This window comes from Elephas maximus, chromosome 19 (genome assembly GCF_024166365.1).
Source record: "Elephas maximus indicus isolate mEleMax1 chromosome 19, mEleMax1 primary haplotype, whole genome shotgun sequence".
In the NCBI taxonomy this organism is placed as follows: domain Eukaryota; kingdom Metazoa; phylum Chordata; class Mammalia; order Proboscidea; family Elephantidae; genus Elephas; species Elephas maximus.
In genome coordinates this window covers 48102030-48112974 of record NC_064837.1, presented here as the reverse complement: position 1 = coordinate 48112974, position 10945 = coordinate 48102030, and positions in this window count along the sequence as shown.

Below are 10945 nucleotides of genomic sequence, written 5' to 3'. Positions count from 1 at the left end.
AGCTCCAGCCAGCCAGCCCTCACTAAGAGATCTGAGTTTCAGCTCTGTACAGCAACTCCCTCTCTAAGTTTCTAAGTTTTATTATTCAACTTCTTTCCTCTTTCTTTTAAAACAGTTATCACTCCTAGAGCTTTCTGCAGTTGCTACAACTGTGAAACCACAGGGTCTTCTTTTTTATCCTTTCAGTTACCTAGCTAACAACTTAGTTAAAAATTCTTCGTATAAAAATCACTCTATTCAAATAATAGTGGTGCTTGTCCTTTGGCTGGACCCTGGTGTTTAGACTCTAATTGCCTTCTAAAATTCAGATGATTGAGTGAGCTGTTTGTTCACTTTTCACTCGCTCCCTTTAGTTAATCATGGTAGTAGATTATGGGAAGAGTTTGTCCCTGAGGTGAAAACCAGAGAATTACCGGGTTTTAGACCTGATAGAATCTAGCTGAGGAACTAGAAAGATTACTTAGTACCATTAGCTCTGTAGTTAAGAAAGTTCCACCGTTTCTATTAAAAGCTCCCCATGTAAAGTGGCCTGTGTCAGGGAGATGTGATGGCGGACAGCCCTTTGTTAATTACTGACTTAACTCCCAACCATAACTCTGCTTTCCATCATGATTATTCTATTAAATGTCAGTAGGCAAAATTAGTTTTAAAATCCCAAGGATACAAAGGGATTTTGAAAAACTTGAAGAGAGAAAACGATGAGTTGTCACATCAACTGAAGCAGGAAAGTCTTGGTTAAGACTAGGAATATGAGAGTTTAAGTAAAATGTTTTTTGTGAGGTTGAGAGATACCAATCCAAAACACCAAGCATTAGTCCATATTGGGCCTATTCATTTCTGAGCACATTCTGTTTTCTCTTTTTTGTTCCTGTGTTACAAATATAAAACAGAGAAACAGGATTGATATACTACATGACCCTAAAATGGAAATTTCTGGCTTTTAGTGGGTTAATCTTTAAAATACAAAATTTCAAAACTTTTGGTTCCTCAGTTTTTTAATATAGTATTTATTTTAGCTGGACAAGACAAAAATTCTCCCAAAAGGATCGGGGAAATTTTGGTCTGAATGGGTCAAGAGTAAAGAGTAAATTATGTTTTCTGGAAGGTAGTGTTTATTTATTAAAAGTATGAGACCCCTGAATCTGGAAATGAGATCATAGTGGATTGATGATATTGTGGGGTGAAGTGGTAAAGGAATTTAGGATTTTAAGAGCAAGTGAGGTCAGGGAGAATGAGGAAGTTGGAGAAGATCAGAGGTGACAGGTTTAGAGCATTGGCCATGCAGAGCTCAAAGCAGGAGAAAGTCAAGGTTCTCTACTCAGGAGGGAAGACCTCGACATAATAGAATCCTAAAAACAGAATTCAGGAAACTCCGAGGTTTGTGCTTTGAAACTTCACTGCAGCCCTAAATGTTTTCGTGATTAGAAGAGATTGAAATGAGAGAGAACTGTATAAAGGTTGGGAAGAGAAATTAAAGAGAACCAGGAGCTGAAACTGGAGGTAATACTGAACATTGCTTTATGTGTTAACATGTAATAAGCAAAACGAATAACCTGTTGTGCTGTGTTTGAGTACAGTGTGTACACTTTGATCACTCTAAAGATATTTGCAACTGTAGGGAGGGACAGAGAGTGGGATGAGAACAAGAACCAGAAGACTCAAGTTTAAAATCCCAAATTTATCTACTGACTGTGTGACCATAGACAAGTCTCGTAACTTCTCAGAAGCTCAGTCTTTATCTTGTCTGTCAAATGCAGGTTGTAATATCTGCCTCAGTGTTGCTGTATCACATGAGATTATCAATATTAATATGTCTGGCATATATAGTAAGTACTCAATAAATAATTTTTCTTTTTCTCCTTTCCTTCAAACTGTATGTATGTCTTTGGGAACAGGAAAACCTGTTGGACATTGGGAAGATAGCAACAGCCAGATACCCAAGTGTGGAAAAGAGATGGGAAAACTAGGAAGAGGGCTGCTCAGGGTGACATTTTATTCCATTTGGGTGGTTGGTCCTTCTTTATCCAACTTATCTGTACTCTTAAAAAATCAAAGCACTTATTTGTAGAAAATTTTCCTCATTTCATGCTCCCTCCTTTCTGTTCATTTTTCCCACAATTCTTCCCAGTTGACCAGGAAGCCAAATTTCCATTGAGGAATGTTGACCAACTATGATTACAAGCGGTCCCAATATATCTTATCCTCCAGCTAAAATTTCTAACTGCATTGGACTGTGAATTTCATCACAGCGTATAAATCACAGGTATTCGTGAGAAATACAGAATGAGGGAAAATTCAATGCTCAAGGTGATACAGACTTGCTGTGGTCCCACTGGTAACAAATCCTACCGGGGGGTTGTTATGACTGCTTAATGGTAATATGGTGAATCGTAGTTCAATCAAACAGGTTTTTAAAGAAGGCAGCATGAAGCTCTGACTCAAATGGCAAAAAGCAGTAGCGATGATTTTGTACTTAGCAATCAATGAAATGAAACGTTTCCTTAGAAAGAATTTTTTCCAAGGTTACTAAAGAGTTCAATGATGAGTTGTCAGTTATGGAAATAGGTATGACTAGGAGCCTAGAAAATACCCTATGATTGGAACCCACACCTCAATGGCAAATATGACACAATGATTACCAACTAGGCCTGTGGTACCATGTTAAGATCTTCTGGCTGCTGCAGCGTCCTCACAGACCCTGCCACCACCATCAGCTCCTCCGACAAATGCTGCCAGCACAAAGTCTGTCTGCTCAGCACCTGCCCACACAAGATTAGCCTTCTTCGGCCCACCTGCTATGACCCTTGTATCTTAGAAAAATAACACCAGAGTTAGGATCAAAGTCATGTTAATAGAAGGAAGGTACTTTCCTTGTAAGGAACTGGCCTATGTGATGTCAAGAAGGGCAATACTCACTTTAATGAAATATGTTTATTCTAAGTAATCATCTGGAGTTCTTGCTGATGGAGAGATTGACTATGCTGGAGTTAAAGCAACCCACATCTTCCCCACTCCAGAAGAGATCCCACCCCCTTTCCTTGAAAGCAGGTGATACTGGCCAGAGGGAAGTGTCCATTAGCATCCAGCCATAGTCTGGCTTTGCAATATGCAAGAAGGGACTGAAGCCAACTAGAAATTCTTTCTCCTGAAGAGAGAAATGGGGTTCAACAGAGAAATGGAGGATGAGGACACCTGATGGTTGATGAATACCTGCAAGGGAGAAGGTATGGAGAAGTAGACACTACTTCCTAATGGCCTTATAGGCTTCCAGCACAGCAAGGCTAAGGACACCAGTCGTCCCTTTGTGCACTATTAGGCAAGGATTCCACTAGTTACAAGAGTTATAGTGAAGACTATGCACAGGCTCCCATTCTGAGAGTCAAGGCCCTCTACAGCTAGCTTCAATCTCACATTATTGGCCTCTAGACACAGTGCACTATTCAGTGCTTCCTGACACGTTTGTTCTTTTCCACCTCATGCATGTCTGCTGCTGTTCCCTAGAGCTGGATTACCTCCCTACTTCAACTCTTTGTATCAGCCTAGTGTGCCCATGTGAACTCCAGTAGATTCTGAGATACTTGATAGTACACATGGGTCTTGCTCATCCTTGAATGTCTTATACATCCTAGCACCATGCAAGGAAAACAGCAAGTCTTCAATAAGGATTGATTTAAATAAACTGAATTATATATTTTCTCTTGAAATTCTAATGATAACAAATGAGAGATTGTAGACTAGCGTAGCAATTAAGAACACAGACTCTGGGGCCAGAGAGCCTAAGTTCAGACTCCAACTCCATCACTTTGCCAACTATGTGACCTTGGGCAGCTTATGTAACATTCCTGTGCCTCAGTTTCCCTTATCTGTAATATAGATGATATCTTTAATACTTATCTCACAGGGTTGTTGTAAGAATTATGTGTCAAGCACTTAGAACCGTAACTGATACAATGTAAATGATGTATAAGGCTTTGCTGGTTTTATATAATCAACTATACGTTTAGTAAAAAGGAGTCCTGGTGGTGCAGCCGTTAAGTGCTCAGCTGCTAACCAAAAGGTTGGTGGTTTGAGCCTACTGGCCACTCCGTGGGAGAAGGATGTGGCAGTCTGCTTCCTTAAAGATTACTGCCTTGGAAACCTTGTGGCAGCAGTTCTCTTCTGTCCTATAGGGTCGCTACGAGTCAGAACCAACTCACTGGCAACAGGTTATATTTAGTAAACTAAGCCAACAATTTAAAATATACTTTAAAGTCATAATGACTGCTAATATTTAAATACAGAAACGTTTAAGTCTCTTAATTTCAAAAAACTTAAGTATTGCTGGAGCTCTTTGGAAAACCAGCAGTTATTTAATTAGATCCAGGCACCAGACTTGATTGTCTGATCAATGGACAAAAGTATCTGTGATCCAAAATCAAATTACAGGATACACCTATTGTTAGCAAATAATTCTGAGGATAAAAACATCCAAAGTTAACTATATAATAGTTATAGTTATAATATAGTAGTTATAATATTATGTATCACATAATTTTTTCAAAAAAAATTTTTTTATCACATAATAATAATAATAAAAAAATAACCCATTGCCGTCGAGTCTATTCTGACTCATAGCAACCCTAAAAAAAAAAAAAAAAAAAACCCTAATAGTCAGCTGAAAATTATATTTTCCCACTGACTGGCATAATTAAGTATTTGAATTTTATTGAACATCCATTTTCCCAACCAGATTAATTTTAGTTAACACATATACTTATAACTTACTTATTTGTGCCTAATTCTCTGTTTTTTCTTTATACTCTACAGACTAATAATGCATGAGAATTAAACTGAAAATCTAGAGTCATAAGAAAAATAAACAACAGTTCCAACCAGCAGTAGCTGGGCTAAGCAACAACTTGTAAGAATATTGCATGCGCCATGTCACTGCGTGCTGTGAGATTTGCCATGGCAGGTTGCAATGGGATTATATATGTCCACGTAAAACAGGGTGAAGAGTCACCCACTTTTGGTCATACACACCTACACAGCTATAAAAAAAAAAAAAAAGTATCAACTATCCTCAAGTGGCAAAAACCACACAACTTCCATTTAAAAAGAAATCCAACTCAAGGGTAATTTTCAGTTCAGGCTAATGAGTTGGCAGGAGTTATATCAGGTGTGACTATAACCAGAAACTGGAAAAATTCTTTTGGTGCAACTAGAAAAGTCCCTAAATTCTGCCATTTAACCCAAACCCAGAATCTTTTGCCTGTGTGCTCAGAAAAAAGCAAAGTGGAAATTCAGCAATGAATGGATTGAAATCAATGGTAGCTCAGCCACCAGCCATTAATTCTTCCAATATATATTACAAAGGGGTTCATCAGAAATTTAAAATATCATGCAACTCAGGAAATAAAGACCAAATGTTTTTACTTACAGCCATTTTTATTAGGATGACAAACTGAAAAGGTTCCCATATCCTGCTTTTGTGAAGGAATGAAGTGTTCCATCAGGCTTAAAGAAAGCTGAGTGTCTCGGGAGCATGATGTCTCCCTACGCTGACATTCCTGCTGACTCAGGAGGTGCCGCAGTGGGAGGATTTTCCACCAGCAACCCAGAACTCCACCGAGTTGTTGGGAGATGGATGTCAGTAAGGCACAAGGAGGCTCACAAAAACCGTGACTAATGCACATAAAAGACATCATTTTATTCTCAATCCAGGAACTTCGTCGTAAGCAAATTTTTCATCTGTGTACTGGAGCCTCCCAAATTTCACCTCCAGCCCTGCTCCCTCTCATAGGCTTCAGAGCTGTGTATTAAACTGTCTGCTGGGCCGCCTCAGGCTGCTCACTCTCTGTAGATCCCAAACTGAACTCATCATCAACACCCTCTCTACCACCCTAGACAACAGCTTTTTTGCTCAGGTCCCCTCTCACCTATGAATAAATCAGAGATCTCAGCATATTCCTTGGCCCTTGGGATCGGTCTCTCTCTCTCCCACACTCCCTCTGCATACTTTCCCTCAATCAGTATATCCTACCATCTCTACTTTCAAAATGTCTCCCAAACATTTCCACTTCTCACTGGCTCATCCGCCACTGGTGTCACTGCTCATTCTCTCACCTGGACCACATATTGTCCTTCCTGTCTCCACTTTGGCCCTGTGGCAGTTCATTTTCCACAGAACATAAACCACATTTTATCACTCCCTCCTTTAAACCATCCAGTGGATTCTCTGTGCCCTTAGGATAAAATCTAAACTCCATAGTACAACCGACAAAATCCTTTATGGCCTGGCCCCTCTCGTTTTGACCTCATCTATCTCACTCCTCCTGTTTCACTACACTCCAGCCACCCTGGCAAAGATCTTCCCTGAACACCCTTTTTAAAGTAACTACACTCTCTGCACTCCCTCCTCAATCACTCTATCACATTGCCCTGTTTTATTTTCTTCCAGCACCTGTCACTGCCTGAAATTCTTATTTATTTGTTTGTTTATTATTGTCCGTCTCCCCTACCAGAATAAACATCTGACTACGAGGACCTTATCTGACTTGTTTATTGCTCCAGCAGCATACTGAGCATTTTGTTGATTGAATAAATGAACGAATGAACAAACGAGCGAGTGAATGAATATTATCCATAATTATATAAAATTTAATTCCACAAAAATATTGATTTCATTAATAAGTCTTAACTGCTGCTGTTAGATGGGCCCTGTCATTCCTTAGCTGTTGTGACTTTAGCATCATTATTTAGTATCCTTATTCTCCATTACATCATCTGGGATGATGTATATTAATAGTCCTGATCTTATAGAGGAAACCCTGGTGCATAGTAGTTAAGTGCTACGGCTGCTAACCAAAAGGTCAGCAGTTCAAATCCACCAGGTGCTTCTTGGAAACTCTATGGGGCAGTTCTACTCTGTCTATAGGGTTGCTATGAGTTGGAATCAACTCAATGGCAACAGGTTTGTTTGTTTTTTGAGTCTTATAGGATTGTTAAGGATTAAGGAAGATATGCACAAAATACATAGCACAATGACTTAGCATATGGTATATATCTTAGTTATCTAGTGCTGCTATAACAGAAATACCACAGTGGATGGCTTTAACAAATCAAAATTTATTTTCTTACAGTTTCGAAGGCTAGAAGTCCGAATTCAGGGTGCAGGCCCTAGGGGAAGGCTTTTCTCTCTCTGTCAGCTCTGGGAGAAGGTCCTTATCTCTTCATCTTCTGTTTTCTGGTTCCTTGGGGATCTCCAGGTGGCTTAGCATCTATCTTCCCCCCATCTCTGCTTGCTTAATCTGCTCCTTTTAAGTTTTGTAAGAAGTTGACTTAAAACACCCCACACTAATCCTGTGTCATTAAAATAACAAAGACAACCCATTCCCAAATGGGATTATAACCGCAGGCAGAGAGGTTAGGATTCACAACCCATATTTTGGGAAGACATAATTCAATCTGTAACAGTATACATTCAATAAATAGTAGTTATTAGTGGAGGCTAAGATAACCATATTCTGATTATCTTACCAAGAATATTAGTTTTATTGTAGAAATTGATATGCCACCCAGATAGTGGCTTCCTGAAAACTTAATGATGTAATGAGAAATCCCAGTTATGTTGCCTCTTCTCCATTCCCATTGAATTATGATACCCTCTGAAACAAGTATCACTGCCCTCCTCATCACTCCCCTGAAAAAAAAAAGAAAGAAAACCTGTTGCCGTCAAGTCAATTCCTACTCATAGTGACCCTATAAGACAGTAGAATTGCTTCATAGGGTTTCCAAGGGTTTACAGAAGCAGACTGCCATATCTTTCTCCCACTGAGCGGATGGTGAGTTCCAACCCCGGACCCTTCAGTTAGCGGCCAATCGCTTTAATCCCTGCATCACTCCCTTAGAACACCAAGCTAGCTTCCTCACCATTGTCCCTGTCTTCAAATTATCTCCTCACAGTATTTTGGTTAGGAAAACAGGCTTTAAAATCAACTCCCATATGAGCTTAAGACCTTCAATAATCTGATTACATCCTCCCCAGGAATTTTACATGTACCTAATCTTGAGGGTAATATTTGCTCTAGACAGAACTACAGCGTCAAGTTGATCCCAACTCGTAGCAACCCTGTATGACAGAGTAGAACTGCAGCACAGGGTTTCTTAGGCTGTAGTCTTTATGCAAGCAGATCACCACGTTTGTTCTCCCCTGGAGCGGCTGGTGAATTCTAGTTACTGAACTTTCAGTTAGCAGCCAACCTTTTAACCACTACTTGGCTTCAAACGCCATCTCCATCAGATACTCACTTAGAAGCTACTTAGCCTGTCTGTGCCTCAGGCTCCTCATCTGTAAAATGGCAAGGATAATAGTGTCACATATATCATAAGTTTGCTGTGACATAATACACGCAGAGCATTCAGTACAACGCCTGATATCTAGTAAGTGATGATGATACCGGTCCTCCACTCAAAGCACAGCCATCTTTCCCCAATACAAATACAATCAGGCCGTTTATCTGTTCAAGTCTTTAAGTAATGTTCATTGCCTAGAGAATGAAGCTCAAAATCCTAAGTGTAAGATACTAATCACAGTACAAATTCTTCATATTGTGGCCCTAACCCACATTTTTAACATCATATCTCATCATTCACCTCCAAACTCTCCCTACAATCAGAGCCAGAATCTGTGCTTCAACCAACCAACATTTTTTATCATCCTGTGACTGCACCATGACAAATATGTGTCTCTATTTTACTTGCTGAAATATCCTTTCTACTCTCTTCTACCTGTTAAGCTCCTCTTCAACCCTCAAATGTTTCCTTTCCATGAAATGCTCCCCAAATCTTCCAGGTGAAGAGGTTAAAACTCATTGCCGTCAAGGTAACTCTGACTTAGTGACTCTATAGGACAGAGTAGAGTTTCCAAGGAGCACCTGGTGGATTCAAACTGCTGACCTTTTGATTAGCAGCCGTAGCAGCTGAAGCATTTAACCACTACACTACCAGGGTTCCCAAGTAAGTGGTTGGCACCTCTAACTTCCGCATTATTAAATACAAAACCTGAATATACAACGCTGTGCTGCCATTTGCAAGATTACTCCACTGTTTTTTCTTCTCTGTGATCACCCCAAGGGCAATAATCTATTTGCTCCTTTTTGCATTTGCTCCTTTGTGCATAATGCTTGGCGTTCCGGAGGTGCTCAATCTGTGAGTGTCCGATTGAAATAAGAGAAATCTATTTAGGCAATGTAGATTCCAGGCTAAGTTCTACCACAGGGATCCCAAACCACAAAACCATTCTAGTAAGAACATGGCTAAAATGAAAGCGGTTTTAACGTTAAGCATAGCCGGAGCCGTAATTTTGTTGATTTACATCTCTTTGGCTTCAGGCTCCTCTATGTTGTGCAATTTTCTACTTATTTTTAGAGGTTGAGCCATTATACAAGAAGATGGGTCCAAAAAAGATCTACGTGTCTTCAAACCTTTCCCCAAAGTAAGCTACTTCTAAAGGTTTTACCAGTTTACTATTTTTCCTATTCTAAAGGAATTTTAAAAATAATATCCAACTAAGTTTTATGCCTTCATTTATTTTAAAAATCTTATTATTATTCTAGATGTAATTTGGAATTTTCTTTTTTCTGCTGGACAACAGAGCCTGTTAAGTATTGCTAAATTTTCCAAAGTGTGTTCCATAGGACACTGATCCATGAAGCTAATCTGTAAAACAAATAGGATCTCATGGTCAAGTAAGTTTGTGGGAAATACATGCTGTATCTCTTTCTTGAAAAAGCAGGCAGCACTCTAGTGTATTAAAGGTTCTGAGAAGTCTACTAATAAATTACTCAGTATTTCCCAAACTTGTTTACCAGGGAACACTTCAGTGTCCCTTGGAACAGATGTGCATGGAATTCTGGGGAATACTGCACTGTTTAGCCTACATATGGCCCAATACAAATGGTCTTTTGGTTATAAATAATCTTAATTCATAACATGATTAGTTAGATGTTTGTTTGTTTTAATAATATTTCATTGTGTTTTCAGTGAAGGTTTACACAGCAGTTTAGGTTCCCATTCAAAAATTTCTACACAAATTATTCAGTAACATTGGTTACATTCTTCACAATGCATAAACATTTTCAATATTTCTGTTCTGGTTGTTCCATTTCTATTAATCTAGCTTCCCTGCCCCCTTACATTCCCATGTTTGTCTTAAAGTAATTGTTGGCTGTTTGGCCTCATATAGATGATTTTTTAAAGGAGCATAGTACTCATGGGTGATATTCCTTATTTTGAGAGCCAATCTGTTATTTAGCTAAAAGATGACTTCAAGGGCTAGTTTGGTTCAAGGTTTAAAGAGTATCTCAGGACAACAGCCTCAGGAAGTCCCCCCATCTCAACCAGTCCAGCAAGTCTAAGTTGTCTGTTTGGCTTTTGTTGTTTTGTTAGGAATTTGAGGTTCTGTTGCCCATTTTCTCCCATTCTGTCAGGGCCCATCTATTGTGCCCCTGATGAGAATGGTCAGTAGTGGTAGCCAGGCACCATCTAGTTCTTCTGATCTCAGGGTAGATGAGGCTGTGGTTATTGTAGACTATTAGTCTGTAGACTAGTTTCATCTTTGAATCTTTGGTTTCCTTCTTTCTCATTTGCTCTCAATGAGTAGAGACCAATAGTTGTATCTTAGATGTTTTTAAGACCCCAGACACTACTCACCAAACTAGGATGTAGAACATAAACTTTATGAACTATTTTATGCCAATTGACTGAGATAGCCCACAAGACTATGGCCCTAATTCTTCAAATCCAGGAAACCAATCCTTCAAAGTGTTTGGTTATGTCTAAGGAGTACCCGTAACAGTGTCCTATTAGATGGAGTTTTAAAGGTATCTACCACTGTCATCCATGCAGGCCTTGACTCCGTTCTACATGCTCAGTTATCATTCAGAGCATCAGTGAAGGTGATGGA